The sequence below is a fragment of the Aphelocoma coerulescens genome, chromosome 3, assembly GCF_041296385.1.
Source record: "Aphelocoma coerulescens isolate FSJ_1873_10779 chromosome 3, UR_Acoe_1.0, whole genome shotgun sequence".
Classification (NCBI taxonomy): domain Eukaryota; kingdom Metazoa; phylum Chordata; class Aves; order Passeriformes; family Corvidae; genus Aphelocoma; species Aphelocoma coerulescens.
The window spans coordinates 112,869,772-112,890,903 of NC_091016.1; the positions used below are offsets into that span (position 1 = coordinate 112,869,772).

At 35.4% G+C, this 21,132-nt stretch overlaps 1 long non-coding RNA gene across 1 annotated transcript; it reads right to left on the reverse strand.

Annotated features, from left to right (window-relative positions):
• Positions 1-4,907: 4,907 nt before the first annotated feature.
• On the reverse strand, positions 4,908-13,520 carry LOC138107407 (uncharacterized). The gene is made up of 4 exons (XR_011149497.1): positions 13,333-13,520; positions 8,959-9,024; positions 5,628-5,710; positions 4,908-5,531 (listed from the first exon to the last, which is right to left on the reverse strand). It is a non-coding gene; the product is annotated as an uncharacterized lncRNA (long non-coding RNA).
• Positions 13,521-21,132: the final 7,612 nt, after the last annotated feature.

Consider the following 21,132-nt stretch of genomic DNA (forward strand, 5'->3'; position numbering starts at 1 on the left):
AAGTTAAACAGGAGCTGGAGACCAGAAAATACTTCATTAAGAAAGCTGAGGAATTATGTATATGGCTTAGAAAGCATGGAGATAAACTAGTACTTTGGTGAATACAGAGAATATATTTCTACATTTTTTACTGAAATAATATGTTCTGAATAAAATGGGATTTCAAATTTGGGAAAACAGATGGAAGGCTGAGGGTTGAGGTTGTGAAAAATGTACCAGATCTACAATAGTAGAAAAGACAAAGAAAATAGATTGATTTAGGATTTAGGAAACAGAAGAATCAGATCACCAACTCTCAGTTGAAATTGGACTATTTATGTGGTAGAGTTGGAACTCAATTTAGGAATGAAATATTGAAATTTAGGTTCTCTTTCAGCTGTCAGTGAATAAATGTTTATTTGTCATTTAAGTCAGAGAGACACTGCACTTGGGTGGGCAAGAGGTTGGCACAAACTTAGTACATATAACTATTGTAGGAGACATTAATCTCTTTGGATCTTCAGCTAAAGGCTGTACAGAAGATTTCATCTTAAATGGTGCTCAGTGTCTGTATAGGGACAATTTACTGTATATTAGCATCAACTGTAATTCAAGCTTCTAGGTCTCTGTTGTCTGCTATAGACCCTCATTCATCCAACATTTTTCTAAGCAGTTGAAGATAACCACCTGCTGCTCCATTCAGTGGGTTCTTTGCAATATTATAAAATCCCGGAATAATCCATACGGTACAGTGGATATGACACAAAAGCTGTGGGAGGCAGCTGACCTTTTCAACAACAGCAGGATACCAGGAAGCCCAACCTACAATACATCAAATGGCACTTGATGCTTGAATCAAAACCTGAATCAAGCCCCTGCTGTTTTGGTTCAGTCCCAGTGGGATTGCCTGTATAAACTTGCCATCCAGAGCTAAGGAATTTTCTATAATCCTTTCTCCTGCAACTGCACTTAGTTTGGAGAATTTAGAAAATATATTCTGTTACAATTTATGTTTCATATATTGCTTTATCATTCTTCTATATGCTCTAATTTCTTCTGTGAATTTTCATTATTCATTTTTCCTAGAGAAAATAATATTGATTATCAAATAATTTTAATATATATTTTGGACAAATAACCATTCATTTTAAATTCCTCACTCAGCATCTATGAACATTTCATAAATACTTGGAAGATATTAAAAAAATGTTTAAAATACAGTACATAACTTAAATTATTTGCAAAAAACATATATACAAAAACAATGTGGAGATTTTTCTTTCTATTTGATCAGCTTTCCCTTTATAATTAAATGCAAACTCGAAACCCTAGAGAATTTTTAAATCTTCATTTTTAGCATTCATAGGAAATAGGAAAGAAGTGAATCATTGATTAATGTTAAAAAAGGTTCTGCAACTGTCTTATTATAATCAGAAAACAGAACTGATTCACCTACTTCATTTGAACCTCTTGGGTGCAGATAAATACTAAGTCTTTGTAGTTTAATATTGCATTAACAGCAGGATTCTTTTTATTGAGAAAATATCAAAACTTATATAGTCTCTGATTTCTAATGGCAATTACTGTTGTTACAAAAACAATATTTACAATATGGAAAATATTGCACCCTATTCAATTTGCACAGTTGTGACTCATATTAGCATATTTTAAGAAACTGATTAATTACAGTCTTCCAGTTGAAATTATGGCATTTGCATTTGAGAGAGGGTATCATCTGTGCAAAGGGTGGCAAGTTCTTAAAAGTCACTTTCATTTTGAAATATGAACAAATGAGATCGTTAAATGTCTTTTTAGATAAGTGTAAATTAAATCTTTTTTCGCATACTATGTACATGAATTGAGCTACATCAGATTCGCAACATACAGTCATTCCTACTTCTAAACAACAAGTAGTCACTTTAAATAAAAAGTGAAGCAATTGTTTTCCCCAAATCTATCAGGGTTGTCTTCCCACTAAGCAGCTGTTTTGGGGATTTTTTTCTCTTCACCCTCCTCCACTTTTTTTTCCTTTTTCCTTTTATAAGATACTGAGGCAAAATATTGAAAATTATCGTCATGACATGGATAACAGAAAAAATTTTTCAGCTTTTTTCAGGTGATTCTTTTTTTTTAACAGAAAGTTTGGAATAACTGCATATTTATCCTAAATTTTTACTTAGATACAGGGAAGTCAAGGATAAAATAATAAAAATTTAGTAGTAGTGCAACTTTAGACAAGAAGTTGGCAGAGGGTAGCTTTGGAAGCAATTTCAAGAGATCATCTGTTGGAACCCTGGGTTCAGAGAAATTAGGTTTCTGGGATATAGTAGTATACATGTAACCAGATGGAGGATTTTGGGTGTAGGTTAGTTCTTCTTTCTTCTTTTTCACAAGCCTGGGTGGTCTGGTATTGGTTCAAAAACCCCACAGTGCGGAACATGAATGATTAGTTACTGGATTATAAGTAAAAATAAATCAGTTGGCATTCCATAATTGGGAATTTGGGCTTTAAAAGACCTTGGAAGGTAGAACTCTGGGGCCATTTCCACCTTGTTTACTTAGAGGCACATTCTGTGCAGCTATACCATAGTAAGAAATAATAAACATCTGAGTCCGAAGAACAACTCTCCGTCTCCTGCGTTTCAATCTGAACTCTGAGTAAAAGAACCACAACATAGGCAGAGAAAGAAAAGGAACAGAAACAGAAAATTTAATAATTATCTGATTTTTCCTCTTCAGGGCAAGACCAACTATACCTATATTTTTCTTTGCAAGCATTTAACTAACCTGTTCTCTGAGACCTCTGATAATTGAGATTAGTTTAGTTTGTCATTTCATTCTTTCAAAGGTGACACACATTCATAAACAGGTTACTGCTGAGAATGGAGCTATAACTCTATTTCTTATATTTGGTTTGATACTTTGAAATCTAGACTTTCAAGATAATTATTGTAAAATACTTATTAATATTAGGGAAATTCAGGAGATAATTTCTGATTAATGACATGTTATGCCAGAAATTCTACTTAAAATAGAAAGAATTTGCAATAAACTTTGGATTCCTCTATTCTGTCTTCAAAAAGAATGAGATGAAGAATTTTCTATGCTGATGTTGAAAAATGGTGTGAGTAAAATGAAATAGTTGACGAACAAGAACAAGCTATGGGCCCTTCCTCTTTCTCACTACACTGGGAATCTTTTAGTGCTTCCTTATGTAAATTTAAATAGGACCATTCGAGACTTGTCATTTGGAAAACTGTCCTGCTTACCCACCTCTGAATTCAACCCCTTCATCTCTAATGGAGTTTATGCATATATAAACATATCAACAGAGAGAGGTTCTCAAAATGTAATTTCTCCTTATCGAATTATCCATTCACAAAACACTGGTGTTGTATAAATGGTGTTCATCAGTAGTTAAAACATTGGTGTGTTATCAATACTGTTTTGGCCACAAATCTAAAACACAGAACCATATGAGTTACTATGAAGAAAATTACCCCATTCAAAACCGGTACAATAGGGCACTGTTTCTATCCTAAATAGTCTCTAAGCTAGACGGACACTAATGCAAATAGCCTCTGTAAGCAAAAAAGCAAAACTAAAAATTGAAAGTAGGACAGAAAACATAAATGTCTGTTTTTCTTTTTAATGACCGGTAATGAAGCAAAATAATAGGCATAGTTCAGTAACAGTAAAACTAGAAAAGGTTCTTTAAAATGTCATACTTTTCTTCCAAAACTAACCTTCCACCAAGGACAACATTGAAGTTAGTGAACAGCATTGTGGAAAAGTGGGTGTTTTTCTATTTGGCATTATCTTCTAAATGGTTTTCTTTTTCACTCATTTTATTTTCTTTTTCTTCCTTTTAGTTTTTTTCAGGAGATAAATATCAGGAAAAAAGTGATTTCATGTCAAGTGTATAGAAAAAAATCTCAAACCAAACGCCATGTGCCAATGTTTTAATCTGCTTCTCCTATGGTCTTCATGTGAAATCTCTTTAGCTGCCAATTTTGCAGAAAAAGGACATTTGCACATGTACAATTCATGCTTGATTTTGCAGTTATGTTTTTGAATCCTGTTATAATCTGAGTAAAAATTCAGTTAAGTCAATGGGAAACAATAAAGGAGGACAGATTTTTTCCTATATAGCTTAAGTGAATATTTGTGTTGTTTTTCCGGTATTTAATTCATAATTTCTGATAGTATTAAAGGCCCAAATTTATCTCTATATTTTGAATACTTCATCAGACCTACTCAACCTGGAATTGACCCAAATGAATGTTGTCCTTTTTTCAAAAGACATTTCTTACTGAACAGCTCTTTTTAAGTACTGGAGAGGAAAGCAGAAGTTGATGCTTTTCTTCCCCCGGTGTTTGTACTATTTCAGTTGAAGTAGCTGATGTTCCCTAAATTGCAGGAGCTCAGCTCTGTCGCAGAAATACTATACCTCCTGAGCTTCCCCCATACTGCCTAGATCTTCATATTGCCTGTCCCTGGCTCTGGGATTATCATGAATTTCATCTCTTTTCTCTTGATCTAAGTGTACATTTTTCTCTTCAAGGTCTATGACCTTGTAAATCTTGCATTTTTTCTTCTCTGCTATGGTCTGTGGATTTTAACTACTCTCACTGTTCTATGGGACACTAACTTCTGCAGGTGTATCAGCAGCAGATTGACTTTGGTGACATGCTATTTGATTCCCACTGGATGGCATGAACTTATCATTTACAGACTCTAGATGGTAGACATTCTAATGAAATCAACAGTGCATAAAATACTTGAAGATTTGTATTAAGAAACTAATTTTGTGAGTCTGCTCACCATCAAATTGATTTAAAATTGCAACAAATGCTTTGGAAATTTTACTAGGACAGCTTTACTGAAATACTGTAAATTTCCTGTTGGAAAAAATTCCAGTAATGAAAACAGTCACAAAAATTAAGTTCAAACTTTTGATAAGATTTGATCGCTCTGTTTCAAGTTTTTCTTTATCTACAGCAATCAAAATATTAGTTGGGTTGCACATTTCCATCTTAAGATAAAATTTACTTTCAAGGTTATTAAAAGAATTCCAATAAGCTTTTATGAAAACTATGCCGTGATAGAGAAGAGCACCAAATATCAGGCACAAAGTTAGTTACTTAAAGGTATATTTACATAAAAGATTGCTGCACCATGCACAAATATCTAAGCTAGAATACAACCAGCCAGCTCAGGTGACATAAGAAACAGAGAAACTGAATTCCCATCCGCTCTCTTTCGGTTTTTCATTACTACCTCCTTGAGTTTCCTGTTCTCACACTCACATGGGGAGTCACACTTGTTTCAAGGGTCTAGAATTACTTTCTCTATAAGGTGTTTCATTACCTCAAGATCTGTTCAAGTTGTTTGTTTACATTCATAGCATCATTTTGAAAGAAGTAATTTTCCTCGACAAGATTTCATGAAGTGTATTCCCTGTCTACACATAGCATATGGGTCAACATCCTCAATACCAGATCTTCAATTGTGCAAATCAGTGTCGTTTAATTGCTGAATGTCTCAGAAGTCTGACAAAACAGAAGAGTAAGATTCATGAACAACATCACCCAAAATTATGAGCCAAATACTCATCTAAAGTGGATATAGATTATGCTCCAAAATACCTGGAATCCTGTATGAACAGTTCATCTCTTTTGATTCAGTCTAAAATGTTGGAAAAGTGTTAGGAACAGCTCTTATTTTCGACCTCAAAGACAAAAGAAAAAAAAATTAATTAATCTACTGAGATTTCTGTCTTTTCACATATTTTAAAATAAATCAACCTGTCTGCAATGATTCAGACTGGGGAATTAAAAAAATAAATCTTGTGAAAAACACTCTAAAAACTCTTTCTAACTTTTCCAACTCTGCGTGAAGTGAGAATTTTCTCAGGAACTAAACTTTAAAATACTGTTTTATCAAAACAAATCATCAGTAGATGATGTTCTGAGTTTACTTCAGGGAGTGAAAATGTTTCAGATTAATCTTCTAATATATGGCATGATTTCCATAACACCACCTACAGAAAAGACTGCTTTGAGAGAGACATTGTTCTTGGTAGATATAATTTTAAACTAATCAGCTCGTGTTTTGAACTACAGAAATCTGCAATTCCTTCTTACATTCTAAAAATAAGTATGTTTAAGTAATACAGTGTCACAGCTGGTAATGTGCTACTAATTACTTCAGGGGACATAGAGATCTTGCTACAGTAACAAGTAAAAATAAAATCTACTCATAACCTTGAGGTAACAATATTGAAATAAATTGTTGATTATATTCTTCATTTCTGCTGTTAGAGATTAAATATCCTTCCCATTTTATTGCTAAGATCACATAGGAGAATAATTAAGCCAGTGTTAGCAACCTAAAAAAATTGCCACCCTATGATTTTATATGTGTTAAAAACCAAATTACTTGTTATTCCAATGTTAATTATATCTGAGTTATATCTACAGTTAAGAACTTCTTAGCTAAATTCCTTTGTCTACACGTAACTTGATCACCCCACAAGCACAATATCCATTGCAATCCTAAAACTTTTGTTTTCCACACAGCTGCGCTGAAACTTCCAAGATGACACAGCCTAGGACAACCTAGATCATATTACTGTTGAGGGCAGAGGAAGAACCCTGCCACCCTTCCCTAGGGAGACAAACTGATTGAAAAATGTCTCAGCACTGAAGACTGTGCACGAAATTATCCAGGTGGCTTTAAAGATATAGGACAGCTTATTTCTCTTCTGAAATTCAGTTCAAAGAGCATGAAAGTATGTGTGCATGAATGATGAAACATTTTCTCACTGGGTACATTTTTTGCTTGTTAAACTTTCATTTTCTTCACTTTAGGTTACAAAGAGTCAACATCTAAAATACTTCAGTCTCTTTAGTGGCAGTGTTTTTCAACATAGAGTGTTTTTTAATTTCAGTTATAGTAGAGCAACAGTACAGACACAAACCCAGTGTTTGCAACATCTTTTATGTCTTAAGCCATATTTATTCAAGTTTGTTGCATTATGTGAGAAATGCTAAATTTAATTTGTTGCATGGGAGTTCTCAGCGTTCAGTTCAGCTTAGGGTAGTTGCTTTGCTATTGACTACATTGTTCTGCTACACTGCATTAAAGACAACTTGAAAGACTGTTCTTGTACTAATGTTTCCAACTTCTCCTTTAGGATCTCAGTAATTATTTTTTTGTAATTTAACAGAATGAAGCTGTGTCCAACAGATAGAGAAAACCCAAATAAATAAAATCCACTTTAAAAGGTATTTCAACCAACCACAGAGAGTTCAGTATTCAGTACTCATAATTTCAGGTCACAATACCTAAAATTCTGTCCTGTTCCAACTCATTTGCTGGATAAAATGAATAATTTGAAATAAGCTTCACAATAACCTTTATATTAAGTGCAGATCAATCTGACTTGATAACTTAGCATCTGAAGAGTGCAAATGCTGCAGTTTACATTCAAGATCAATATCCTCAATGCAAGGATAAAATATTAATATATAGCATGACAGTGAATCCTTAAACCATCATACTTCAGGAATAGGAGGGAACTTAACAGAGGGTACAAATTTCCTCTTTGTACAAATATCCACTTGTACTCTTAAATTGGTTATAGCATTCCTGTGTTTGTAGTAAATTCTCCAAGGAGATGATCTTTCTGTAGCTCTGAAAGAATAGGTAGACGAGCCTTTAAATCTCATTACAGTTTGTTGTAGCCCTCAACAGCTAATATGGCTTTTCATTAAGTGCTCCTCTGAGAAATCTCATTATACAGTTTTCCCTTCAGTAATACAACTATTGTACTGTTTGGATGCTTTACCACAGAGTTGAGAAATAATACTGAATTTTTTGGGGCCTATCAATCTATTTAAATAACAATAATAGATAGATTTAAACTAAGAAAAAACAACATAGGAAACATTTATTTTACTTTTTAAAATACCCTTTGAAAGTAGTCAGTTAACTATTAATTTGCCCAAATGGGGTAATGGTTTTTTATTTTACTTTGTGCTGTCTCTCGGGTTTGTCAGAAGGGTACAACCAATATTTGTCATATCTGTATAGTGACTGCTCGATAAGGAGATGAAAAAGACTATTTCAGGAGTGGATTTATCAGAGGAGACAGGTAATATTGGCCATGGCCTTCCTCACCAAACAGTTCTTCTTGAGGAAGACAGAGGACATGCTCATGTCAGAAGCTACATCACGTGGTGGCAACTCCTCATAGAATGAGGGGACAGACCAGCCTTACATGGGGCCTCAGTCACCAGCATTTCCTCTGCTCCACATTTCAAAAGGTAGAAATAAAGTTTAAGGTTGCATGAGAAATAAGTTTCATGAGAAGCTTCATGCATGAGAAGTATTAACATGAATCCAGAGGGACTTTGCCCCCCACCAAACACAGAATCTAAAGTACTTGAAAGCCATAGCCTGTACTCAGGCTGAATCTAGAAAAAGCAATGGGAACCCAGAAGTCAAATTCACTGCTGGCCTTAATACTTCATATGAAATTCATGGAGCTGAACATGGACAAGATGCTGCAATATCAGAACCTATATTTGCATTACTCCCTGTGCAAGTATATGTTCCCAGAGAGAGCTGGAAGAGAGCTCAGAAAATAACTCACTTTATTTTGAATTCCCATCCTTTATTTTGCTAAAATAATTTTTGATTTAAAAAGGCCTCATGAAATTTAGTGGAAGTATTCAAAAAAATCACACTAAACTTCATTGAAGTCACACCTTGCAAGCTGCAATGAAATTATATAGGTGAAAGTCATCAAAAAAATTCATTTTCCTAAAACTGATTATTTCAAATGTGTGGTTGATTACTATTTCAACAAAATAAATGAGACAATTACAGAACACTTTTGCTGGACACTGATAAAAAGAGAAGCTGAAAAAACAACATGTCAAAATGATCCCATAAAATACAATATCCTCATACCTTTGCTGATGTAGTAATGTAAGCATCATTGAAATTCATGCCAAAAATATTTGAATGGCTGATGCACTACAAAGAAAAATGAAAAGCAAACAGAATAAATTGCAAGCTCTTAAGAATGATCAAAAGCTGCTATCAGGTAAATGAAACAGGTTGATATACCATTAAATGCACTTTACAAACTCATTTGTGGCTTAATAATGATGTACCTGGCTGTGGTCCAGGACCTGGGGAAGCAGGCAAGTTGCCACATGTCTTTTTTTTCCACAAACAATACATCCTCACATCTCTCTGAATCATAATCTATCAGTGTATTTTTTCAGAGATTTGACTGTGATCTCTATGTATTTGCTTGGTATGATCCCAGCTGATTGTAAGATGATTTTTACCTCATTTGGCAGGATTTCCGTGAAGGGCGTACATACATTTCTATGGGAAAAGCAGGTAACTGCATTCTTCTAGGTCAGACAGCAGCAGGTCTCTTGATTGCTGAACCCACTCAAGCAATTCTGTGTATAGTCTCCATCTACAGTCATCTCAGAATATGGAAGTTAAGAGTGGCAACTTTACTTAAATCCAAAGGATTTAGACTCTGAGGACTAATTTTTAATACCAAATGTATTAGAATATTTAAAGCTCCTGACTTCTTAATCTTTCTGTATGATGCGTATTCAGGAGTATTGTGGATAAGATAAGATGAAAAAACCCTATCACAGCTCAAAGAGACCAACATAAACCAATTATTTCCCTAGCTTCAACTAAGGGACCAATTAGCAGCAGCTGACATAGAAGACTGCAGCCCAGTTAAAAAAGGAATAGCAGCCAGAGGGGTTAGGATCTATTTTGGAAAAGGGCCTCAGATCATAAATGTAGTTTTTAAAGAAAAAGTAGGATATAGAACACAAAAATCACATCTATTAGAGATGAAGATAGGAGAAACCCAGAGAGGAGGAAAGCAGAGACCCTCATATGCTACTGACTCCTCTGACTCATATCTACAGGGGGCCAGGAAGGAATTGGCCTTTAAATGTAAAGGACAAGATGGGTCAACCTTCTGCAGTTGTAAGGGCTGAAGTGTGGGAATCAGACCCAGCAGACATTGCACTTTGTTTGTACTTTCTATTACACTTTGATTTCCCTGTTTCTCTGTCGTTTGAACTGGCTGGAATAGTTCTAGCATGTCTCTTCAAAAGAAAGTGAAAAAGGATCCTGCCCCTGCAGCTTTGAACTGCTGCCTCTGTAATCTACCATCGCACTGACCAGCTGAGCTGAATGATTTAAAACTTTCATAAGGTTAAGACTGCACAAAGAAATGATGAACAGAGCAAGGTTCTCTCCCCAAATTGTGAAGTCAGTAAATTTGCTACATTCCATTCCATTTTGTTTTCTTCAATGCAGAGGTATTGGTATAGTGTTTGAATCTCATTTTGAAAAGGAAAACAGAGGATTTTTTTCAGATGCATCTTTACAGTTAGAAGCATTCCTTGTCCTGCAGTTTTCTACAAGGGAACTATTACTGTTTTTACTTTTCTATATGGGAAAAAAAATCCAGCCTTGAATTGCTGAATTGGTCTATTCATATAAGTTTCTCCTTATTTATTCCTTGGGATTTCTTTGAAATCAGGACAGCAAATCTGAAGTGAAGAAACCCACGAGGATCCCTTTCCCTGTTGCTAGGTTATTTCAAGAACTGAAGTTAGCTTATTTAAAGGCAATTAGAAGTCCACTAAAACTCTGTATGTGACTTTACAGGGCACATGTCTCTTTAAATTTTTTTCCTTACTTTGACATTTCTGCCAAAAAGTGTTAACTGTTATAAGAAAATCTGTGGGTTTAATTATAGATCCACACATAATATAAAATTGTCTATTAATTCTTGCAATAGAAAACTAACATTTTGAGAAGCAAAAGTAGCTACTGTATATTGGACTGTGGATGTCAGGTGTTACATTTCTAAAACAGCTTTGTCAAAATCAGTGTCAGGAGTATCCTTAATACTAACTCTAAAAATCATGAGGTTTTCCAAAACCAAAAATTTCTATCTCAGTGTTAGCTTTTATTTTACTAATGTTTTCCTCTCTAATTTTTCTGGCACTTCCTAGTCTGTTACCTTGAGCATGGCATTGTAGAATAGATATCAAAATATAAATATCAATAGAAATTTAAGGGATTAACTGTTACACTGGTATACCATTAGTCACTCTTCATTTTTATTACCTAATCATAATCTCATCAAGGTCTGTTTGCAAAATAAGATGACAACATAACACGGATCATAAGATAACCTTGTGTTTTGTGCTTACTTGTGTAACGAAGACAGTTGCATGTATCTGTTGAGAAAGCAAGTGTAGGGACAATGCAGGTAGCTCAGTCTTTATGGTGGTACAAAAAATGACCTTTAATAAGTAGACAAAAAGTATAAAATGACCACTAAAAATCCAATGGTGACTTTTGTTCTCAGGTACACTAATCCCACATATTCACCTATGACTGTAACCACAGTGAAGAACTTAAAATAAAAATTCTGCTCTTCTTGAGGTGATAAAACAAACTGGTCACACTGGTGATTATGCAGCTTGTTGCCATTGTTGATTTTAAACTTTTTTTAACACAGCAAAGCTAACCACTTTTCATGCAGCTGGATGAAAATGTTTATGTTTCCCCTGAAGTTGACTGTGGACATCAAGACTTTTTTTATTATTTTTAATGTGGTTTCAATTAAATAAAGGTCACAGGAGTTTGTGATGTCATGCATACCTGATTTAGTTTGTTTGATACCAATATTAAATACTTCTGCAAAACTGTGGGTAAAAGCTGTTCAACTTGTGAGTGCGTGTGTGCACTTCTCTATCTTGCCTTTTATGTCTTTTAAAATACTGGCTCCATTTAGATTCCTTGATAAGAATGTATAGTTGAAATGACTGAAAATAGAACTTGACATTGGAGCAACTCTATTAAGCATTTTAATTCTGACTGTGAAGTCATATTATTCATAACACAATTTTACCCATTTGGTATTCTGCAATTATTAGCATTGTATTTAAATGTATTAGTCATATAGAATACTTCCTTATCATATAGTAGATTCGTATATTGTCAATTTTATAAAAATAAAGGAAAGTTATGTCTCATATTGTCAAAAAAGAGAAAGTGTTCTTTTCTCTGTAATAAATTTCCTTGGGAGAAATCTTGTAAGATACTCATCTTAATTACACTAGTATTTTAGTAATGCTGCAAGGGTAAGATAATGATGAGGGTATGAGTCATGCTGAAAAGACCTACAGTCTAAATTAAAGATGATTATTTCTAACTTACTTAAAGCATATTTCCCAAACTTTTAAACTACAAAGGGCATCTGTGTACATAATATTCCGCCTAAGGCTGAGTGAATTTGCCAGAATGTATTTTAATGTAGAAAGTATGTTTTCTGAGGTGTACAACCAACACAGATTCATCCAAATTGCAACTACATTTTTTCTGTCAGTTCAATAAATGGAACTCTCAGTTTGGAACTCTCACTTTTTAATTTGGACAAGAAAAATTTGACTGCCAAGCTAAACAAAGTACTGTCCTCATATCTTTCACATCTACAACAAGCAAGCTTGTCAGAAAAACAGTCTGGAAAAAAAATCCAGAGCACAAAGGGTTGTGTAAGAAGGGTAAGAGTCAATTTGATATTGTTACCTAAATACAAGTGACCATACTTTAAAGTTTTACTAGGTTAGTCCAAAGAAGTGTAGTCTGTTTGGTTCGCAGAGTCTAAAGAGATACCTGTTTTACCGACTGTTAGCATGTGGTGTGATTTCAGATTCATAAGTTATGAAAGACATGTGCATGCAACATCTCAGACAAGAAGCAGAACATACAGGAAACTTGTCCTTCTGAAAAGCCAAGTGCCCCCCCCAGTAGTTTGTATGTTGAGATGCCTACGTATGGACAAGTCAAGCTCACAGTTGCTGCTCCTGTGCTTTAGCCCTGATTTAGGCAACATAATCAGTGTACATTAACAGTGTTTTTTAATTATGATGTCATGAAGAAATTCAGTACTTATGTCATGTTTTCAGGGATGTTTTTTATAAATCATTAGTAACAGGTACGTATTACATTCTATTCCAGGCTAAACTCAACAGTGCTTGAAACAGTGCTGCTTTAACCTTGGCAAACAGCCAAAAACTCACCCAGCTGCTCCCTCACTCCTCATCTTCCTCGAAGGGGAAGAAAATAGAATGAGAAAGATCATGAGATGTGATAAAGACAGAGAGATTGCATACCAAGTACTGTTGCAGGCAAAGCAGACTCAGATTGGAGAAAATTTATGTATAGTCAATTAAAAAAAGATTCAGGTTGTGAGAAACAAATACAAACATTAAACAGCACCTTTCCTTTTACCTCTTCCAGGTTCAGCCTATTGCCCGATGAAGAATTGTTTGCACCTGGTGGCTTAATACGATGCTTATTCCTCAAAAACTACTGGCATATGGAACCTCACAATGCTTTTTCTGTGGGAAGAACTGGAAAGTAACTAGCCCAGTTCTGCCAACTTTTACCAATTCACCAGGAGGTCAAGTATGACTTTGGGGTGCTGACCACCACGGAGCACCAAGGAGACCCCCAGGACAGAAGAGCTCATGCTCAGAGGGGAGGAAACATATGCTAATAATTTTGAGGAAATGATTACGCTACGTGTGTTTATTCCAGCAAACTCAATGAATATGTATGTAAAATACAGTATATAAACAGGATGTTTTTCTATAATCGGCATGTAAGCTCAGTGGTGTTATCCCCCATACATCCAGCTGAATGAATAATGCCAGCTTCTTAATGCTACACTGCTGCTAAGGAGTTTTATTTTTAGCAGGTTTTGGTAACAAGCCTCACTCCTTCACTCCTGACTTCTCTGCTACCCCAAGCAGTGCAGAGGGAGAGTGGGATGGGGGATTAAGGTCAATACTCATTGGTTCCTCTCTGCCACTGCGTTCACATGTTCTTCACCAGCACTAGCTTTCCCATAGAATGCAGCAGTGCTCAAAAAAAACCCCCTCAGTTTTTGCATGAGTCCTCCAAAGGTTGCTATTCCTTCAGGAAATGTTAATCTGCTCTGGTGTGTGTTCCTCCACAGGTTGCAGTGGATATTCGCTCCATGGAGCACCTCCCTTCTGCTGCTCCCCACTATTTTTGTGTTCATCCTCTTCTGCCTGACAATCCCTTTTTGCCTTCTTAAATACTATTTCACAGAAGTGCCACCAGCTTTGCTGATGGGCTCAGCTGTGTCCTAGGGTGGGTCCATTGCCGTGTCAGCTGGAACCAGATGGAACCAGCTGTGCCCTGCATGGTGTAGGCCCCCGAACTCTTCCCATGAAGGGCACCCCTGCAGCTAATTCACTGGCAAAGTTTTAACACCTATATGCAGTTCAGAAGCCAAACAAAACAGGAAAAAAAAGAAAAAAACCCACAAATGTATTATTTACATCCAAATAATCCCTCTATAATTTGAATTCAGCAGTGAATCTGTCCAAAAGGCATAATGAGAACAGAATTTAATCAGCTCAGCAGTCATACCCACACCACTCATACCATGTTCTTATAAATGGTGATGAGAGAAGCTCCGATCTTCCTGAGATGATAACAGGGAGATCTTTGCAAGTAACAAATTATAAACTGATCCTGTTGTTAAAAAGTCAGAAATTAATTCTAACCATTGTACATGTCCAGGACCACATTTCTCATAATTTCCTGCATATCACTACTTATCTTCATATATATTAGAATGGAAGCAGAATCATTACAAATTTCACTTCTTACCAGCAAAATTATTAAAGCATATATTTGTTTTCAATACAGTAGTGAGGTTCAAATGTATGGATAGAGTCTTGATCTTATTTACTTGTAGATCATTTCAGTTGAACTTGTCCAGCAGGTTGTAATGGTAAGGCTATCCCAAGTTCCCTTTATAATTACTGAAAAAATTACAAGTTTCCAGATGTTGATTTATCCCATCCTCAAAGAACAATATGGAATAGATTTTATGAACTGCTTTCTGAAAGTGACCAGGCTAGATTCAGCTGCCTAAGAAAGGCACCTAGTGCTGTTTTAAGTACCCCAGTGTATCCATTTCGGCCTCCAGCTGCTGTTCTAGAGAGGTCTCAGCATCCCATGGACTCCGTTCATATTTAGTTTATTTGTGTGGATTTCCTATATTCTCTCTGCCCCCAGTCTGTGTTCAGTGACTGATGCCAAATCACTCTTCACAAAAAGATGGATAGGCACCAATAACTCTATCAACTTGATTTTTTTCTGTCCATATTTCGAGTGTAGATAATCAGCATTCATGTGGATGTTTATACTCCAACAAATTAATTTAGGTTTTCTAACCTACAGCTGAATCTGATTCCCAAAATCAGTGAGAGGAGTTCCCTTCCAAAGTTGCATGTGCACTGAAAAACTAAGCAATGAACAGACACACTTGAAGTAACAGGAATATAACTACCTGCAGTGTTAGGTTTTTAGAATTTCAGTCAAGGTCACATCTCCCAAACTACTTCTGGCTATGCTTTAATAGTCAGCATAGGATAGATACCATTTCCAGTAATCAGTTTGGATATGATTTCCCTGGCCTGAGGTCTAATATATTTTATTAGTATGTATGTGGCCAGACTGTTCTAGCTGGAATAAAAGGGAGAAAACTCTGGCATTGTATTTACTTTGAAAGACATAGCCAGAAGGTGCCACGATTAGTCAGCTACAAAACCCCCTAGTGAAGAAGCAATTTGCAGCTAGTTAGCTAAATGCAAGAAAATTGTGTCCTTCTGCATTATCCACACACTCCTACAATCACACAGAAGACAGCACGGGTAGCATTCACATATGAATATAAAGAAGTCATGCTTAGGTTGTCCAAAATGCACATGTACCCTTTTTTATGTGCTGTGTATAAAATGAACCTGTTACAGCAGCACCAGTGGGCCATAGACTATCTTAGAGTAAGATAGTCTTCGTCTTCTCTGCTTCACCTCACTTTGGGGCATCCACTTGCTATAGCTTTCCTACAGGCAAAAATCATAGAACCATAGAATGGTTTGAGTTGGAAGGGACCTTAAAGATCATTTCGTTCCAACCCTCCTGCCATGGGCAGGGACACCTTTCATGAGACCAGGTTTCTTGGGATGAGTAAATATGTTGGTTCTATAACCTGACTTTTAAGGTCAGAAAAGTGCAAGTCCCATTTTGATATCATGTATTCCACTGAGTCTTTCAGGAACTCTGGGGTTTTTTTTCATGTTTCTTCACATCTCTGTGTAAAGGAACAAAAATAGAAAAAGTAGGCACTATTTTTGTGTGCTGAGGGTATATTAAATTATTAAAACATAAAGCTATTCAGCAGAAAATACATGCTATGCTTTTCCCTTAATAGAAATTGGCAAATGCTCACTTTTTAATGCCATTTATATGCAACATTTTTCTGTTTTAAAATGCCTTATACTTTGTAAACTGTGCTTTAGAAGCCTCTAGAGATATGATGATGAAATATTGATTGTCATTTTCTTGACTTTTCCCACTCCCCAAACCCTCTTCACCACCTGCAATTGTTCTGATTTATATTTTTTATTATTTTGACAAATTAAAAACACTTCATACTGTGAAATAACTGGTAACAAGGGAGAATTTCATATACACATACCTAAGAAAGAAAAACAAACTAGCATGAAGCATATATATTCCTATTACTGCTAGATGAGCTAACTTTTCAAGCCCTGAATTCTAGCCTTGACTTTGAATTTTTGAGTTGAATTCAGAACACTTAGTTCTTGATTCTGCAGACACTTGAGGGAATGACTAACTTCAAACTTATGAGCAATTATATGGAAGTCATATGTTAATAATTAAATATAGTGTTAAGTTCTTATACGCTCTTTACTGTGAAGACTGACCTAAAAGCAATATTCTTGTTAATTTATTTCAGTCATCCTAAGTTTGATCTGGATCATCTTTTTTCTTTTTTTAGCTTACTCCCTGCCTCTTCTAAACTAGTCAAAATTATGACCTATAAATTTAACTAGAAGTGATGTATTCTGGACTATGGAAATCCATGTAAGTTAACAACTCAGGTTAAAGCTGTGAAATTTTCCCTCTAGATAAGATCTAACAGGTAAATGTTTAAGAGCAGGCAGACCTTCAAAAACCGGAAGGACATAAAATTGTACCCACACATACTGTAAGTTTTGTCTGCAAAGCTACAACAGCAAAATTATGAGTGAAAGGCTCATGAGGGCTAGAAGCAAAATTTGGTCTAACAAATCTGCATTCAAAATTTTGTTTTGCTGACTAGGAAACTGGCTCAAACTGTTGGTGACCAGGTTTAACTTCAGCCCTTACCTTAAGGTGTCCCAAGAGGGCCTGTATCTACCTAATCCATGTTGAATCTTTCCTAATGCCCCTCAAAGTAAGATGGTTCACTTCCACATGGCAAGAGTGTAAATCTCACCTGAAATCTACAGAACAAGAAAAGGTATGCCAAAACCTGTGAGGAAACTTGTTTATTCATATAAAAAATCATTTTACTATTCTATCATGATTAGCAAATAGAAAAATGCAATACATTCATGAAAAACATAATAACTTGTTGTGTTTCAAAAAGCAAAAGGAAGTAGAAAGTCATTATATAACAGTATCTGGTGTCTTTTTAATAACATGGACTGTGAGAATCTATGAATATTTCACAGTCTGTCTTTCTGCTTACTCTGTTTTAAAAAACAGGTCTATATGAAGGATATGGACATTTTTCAACATTCCACTTTAGCACAAAAGGTTTTCCCATTTTACAATTGGCTGTTATATTTCCATTGCAAATTCCGCCGTGTTGCAGTAAGAGGCAGACTAGCAGGTCAATGACCCTTATCATTTTCACTCAGTAACTGATAATTAAAAAAGCACTGTACTTAAAAATAGCCTTTTGAATTACAACAGCAGCACAGTTTTAGGTATCACTGCTAATGCAGAAAAAGGGAAACTTGTACAGCTGAGTGCTAATCCTTCATACATGCTGTAAATTCAGTTCCCTTTTCAGACCTACCCACAATGACATTTCTGCAGTACAGCAGAAACAACTCAGAATAGAAACGATAGGACTGGCAATTACATCAACTAACCAGAAGCATTAGAAACAAGGTCATTTTTGGTACAGTAGTTATCACACACTGTTAATTCTTGACAATATACCACTTAAGATTGATTAATAGATCATAGTTTTACATGTTGATCTGCATTGTTGGTGTCAGCATATAAAAGATTTGCCAATTCTTGCTAAGAGGTACTTTGAAACTTTTCTTTACAATTTGATCTAAAGGTTTTTATTGATTTGACCCCTATCTCTCTGCTGTCACCAGCTCAACCAAACACTTTCAGTGGTCCTGATTCTTAACCGTGAGAGGTCAGAGCCATCCAATGTCTTCCACCTCTGCAACTTCTGTGAATTGAATTAAACACAAATCCTGGCTAACTACTGCAAGCACATTTTATTTTTAGAATTGACCTAAAGACTTCTGAGCATTATGGAAATTACAGCTATGGAGATAAAGAGCATGCCTTTTTTGATTTTTGCCCTACAGGTGATGCTACTGAATAGCTTTGACATTCAGTAAAGCTTTGCAGATACTTGCTTATCTTCTGCTACTTTATATCATTGTTCTAATTACAGATATCTTCTTTTCTTGTGTTTTACTAGCTATAGCTCTAAATGTCACAATAGCTGAATGGCAAGCTGATGTTGCTCGTTTGCGTAGTCCAGGAAGCAGACCTGTTAACTATTTCACTCCTTGTTCACCATCCAATTACAGCTACACCCAGTGAGTCAATATGGGTGTAGCTCTAGGAGTTAAATGAGGTTTCTTTTGGGACATGAATGAAGGAGATTATTTTAGATGCTGACCTCTACAGAGAGTGTAGGGGAGGTAATATTAAATTTACCTTCCTTTAACCCATTCTTCAGCACTGATCAATTAGATATTGCATGCATACATGACATTCGTGCCTCCACAGCATCGTCTGTGGAACACATCATGCACCCCTGTTGTGATGATATAATACAATTTTGTGGCAGACTATAGAGCAGCCGTCTCATTTTTCCTTGAATATTAAAAATATATTTAAACATTTCTTGGAACCAGAGTGATCGCCTCCTTGAAGGTCACAAAAATGTATGAATGATGGAATAAAACAAACAAATAAATCAAATCTCTGACAACAAATAATAAGATCTCTGATGAGGCTCCAACAGGAAATGCACATGGAATCTGCATTCAGTAGTAGTGTTATGTTGCAACAAAGTGGAACTTTCTTTTGAGACACTGGTCTGTGGTCACAGAGGGAAGTATTGAAGATTTTAACCTAAAATTTTGCAAGCAATCAGGCTGGTTCTGCTAGAGAGTAATGGTTCAGACTTGAAATTATACAAAGGTCACTGTAATTCTCAGAGCATTCAGCCTTTTCCTGGTCAGCTTTTTCCTCAGACATCTTGGTCATTCCCTGAGTGCACACTTCCCAGATGCCCTCCTGTGAATTCTAGGCTTCATTAAAACATGCATGTCTTCTGTCATTGTCTGTGTATGTCCATTAAAGAGACCAGGAGCTGTGAAACAGTAACTCTTGAAACAATGTAGACTGGCACTTTGAACCACAGAAGCTGATGTCCAATGATGGGGAAAAAAAGATTTATCTATTCATTCTAGACGAATAAATATAATAATCTTGTGAACACTGCTGAAAAATGTCATGTTCCATTTAAGATACAAGGAATTCAGGCAACTAATTCCAGTTGCCTAAAAGCTGGAATCTACCACATTTTCATATGCCTTATTTTATTTTTCCTGTCCATTCAATGGACATTCTCATTCTCAGGACTTTTGCCACTGTTACTAGACCCATTGGGATGTGTCAGATACTCTTAAGGGCCCCAGATGACTACACACCTTTATTTGCACAATAAAAAAAAATTGAGCCATGGAAGCCAAGAGGTAGAGGACTAGAAAAGACTGCCTCTCCATCACCTGCACAAAGAGCTGTCTGGATAGTTTTGATATATATTTTTCTTTGCGCAGTAAAATTACCCAGTACTTAGAATAACTAGAACCCAAAAATTCCTATTCAGGAAGTTCTACTCAAATGAAAGACATACTGCCTGGGGAGCATTAAAGCAAGAGTACGGCAAGACTAAGCAGGATCAGAGGCAACTCTCTTACTGTATCACGAGCTGTGTAGCTCTGAAGTATATTTTTTAAAATTCATGGAAAAGGAAAAGATCAGTAAAGCTTAATGAGTCACTCTAGGAACATCAGAAACACCTTTTTATGAGAAGAATAAAAACTATTATTTCTATTATTTAAAGTTTATGTTGTAGTTTTATAAGATAATGGTGTAAATCCACATGACATCTTAAAGCAAAAAGGAGGACTTTTTACAGTAAAAAATAGTAAGACCTTGATCTTTAACCCATCTTTCAATCTCAAATTTTTAGATGTAATTATTTTACTTGGGATCATCATTTTACAGTTTCTTTTTCTTGGTGGCAAAATGAGACAACGAAGCACCATTTCTAGAGCTGCCTATCTCACATAATATTTAGCAGATATTGATTTCTATTTTGTTCTTTAAAATTTAATTTAAGGATTGATAAATGAAATAAAATTTAGTAATCATTAATACGTCTTGGGGGTATGATTGAAACAAAGGTATATTATACATGCAAAAATCAAAACCATGAAAATCTGAATTATTCTATAATATTTTATTTGTAAAACATCAAATGGCATTTGTCAAACTAAAATGCAAAGCCTTCCTACACAATTAGAGAGTTGGTTTTAAATTTAGCAATCTTGTCATTCGGTATTTTCTTCTTGAAATTTCCCATGATTTTGATACAATTTATTATGACACAAACTCCTTTGGATAATAGATTTAGTGCAAAAATCTGTTTCAAAAAGCTTTAAAAAAAAGACTAAATTCTGAGTTTCATTAGCTCATTCATCTTTTGTATTATACTGCCTTTTTCTCCTGTTCTGTCTATGGCTTGTACATATAGGAGCACACAAATGATACTTCCATTGTATTCTGAATTTCTTTTCATTACTGTTCATGTGTTTTCATTACTGTTCCTGTGCGTCTCTCCCACTTTGGTGGTAATGA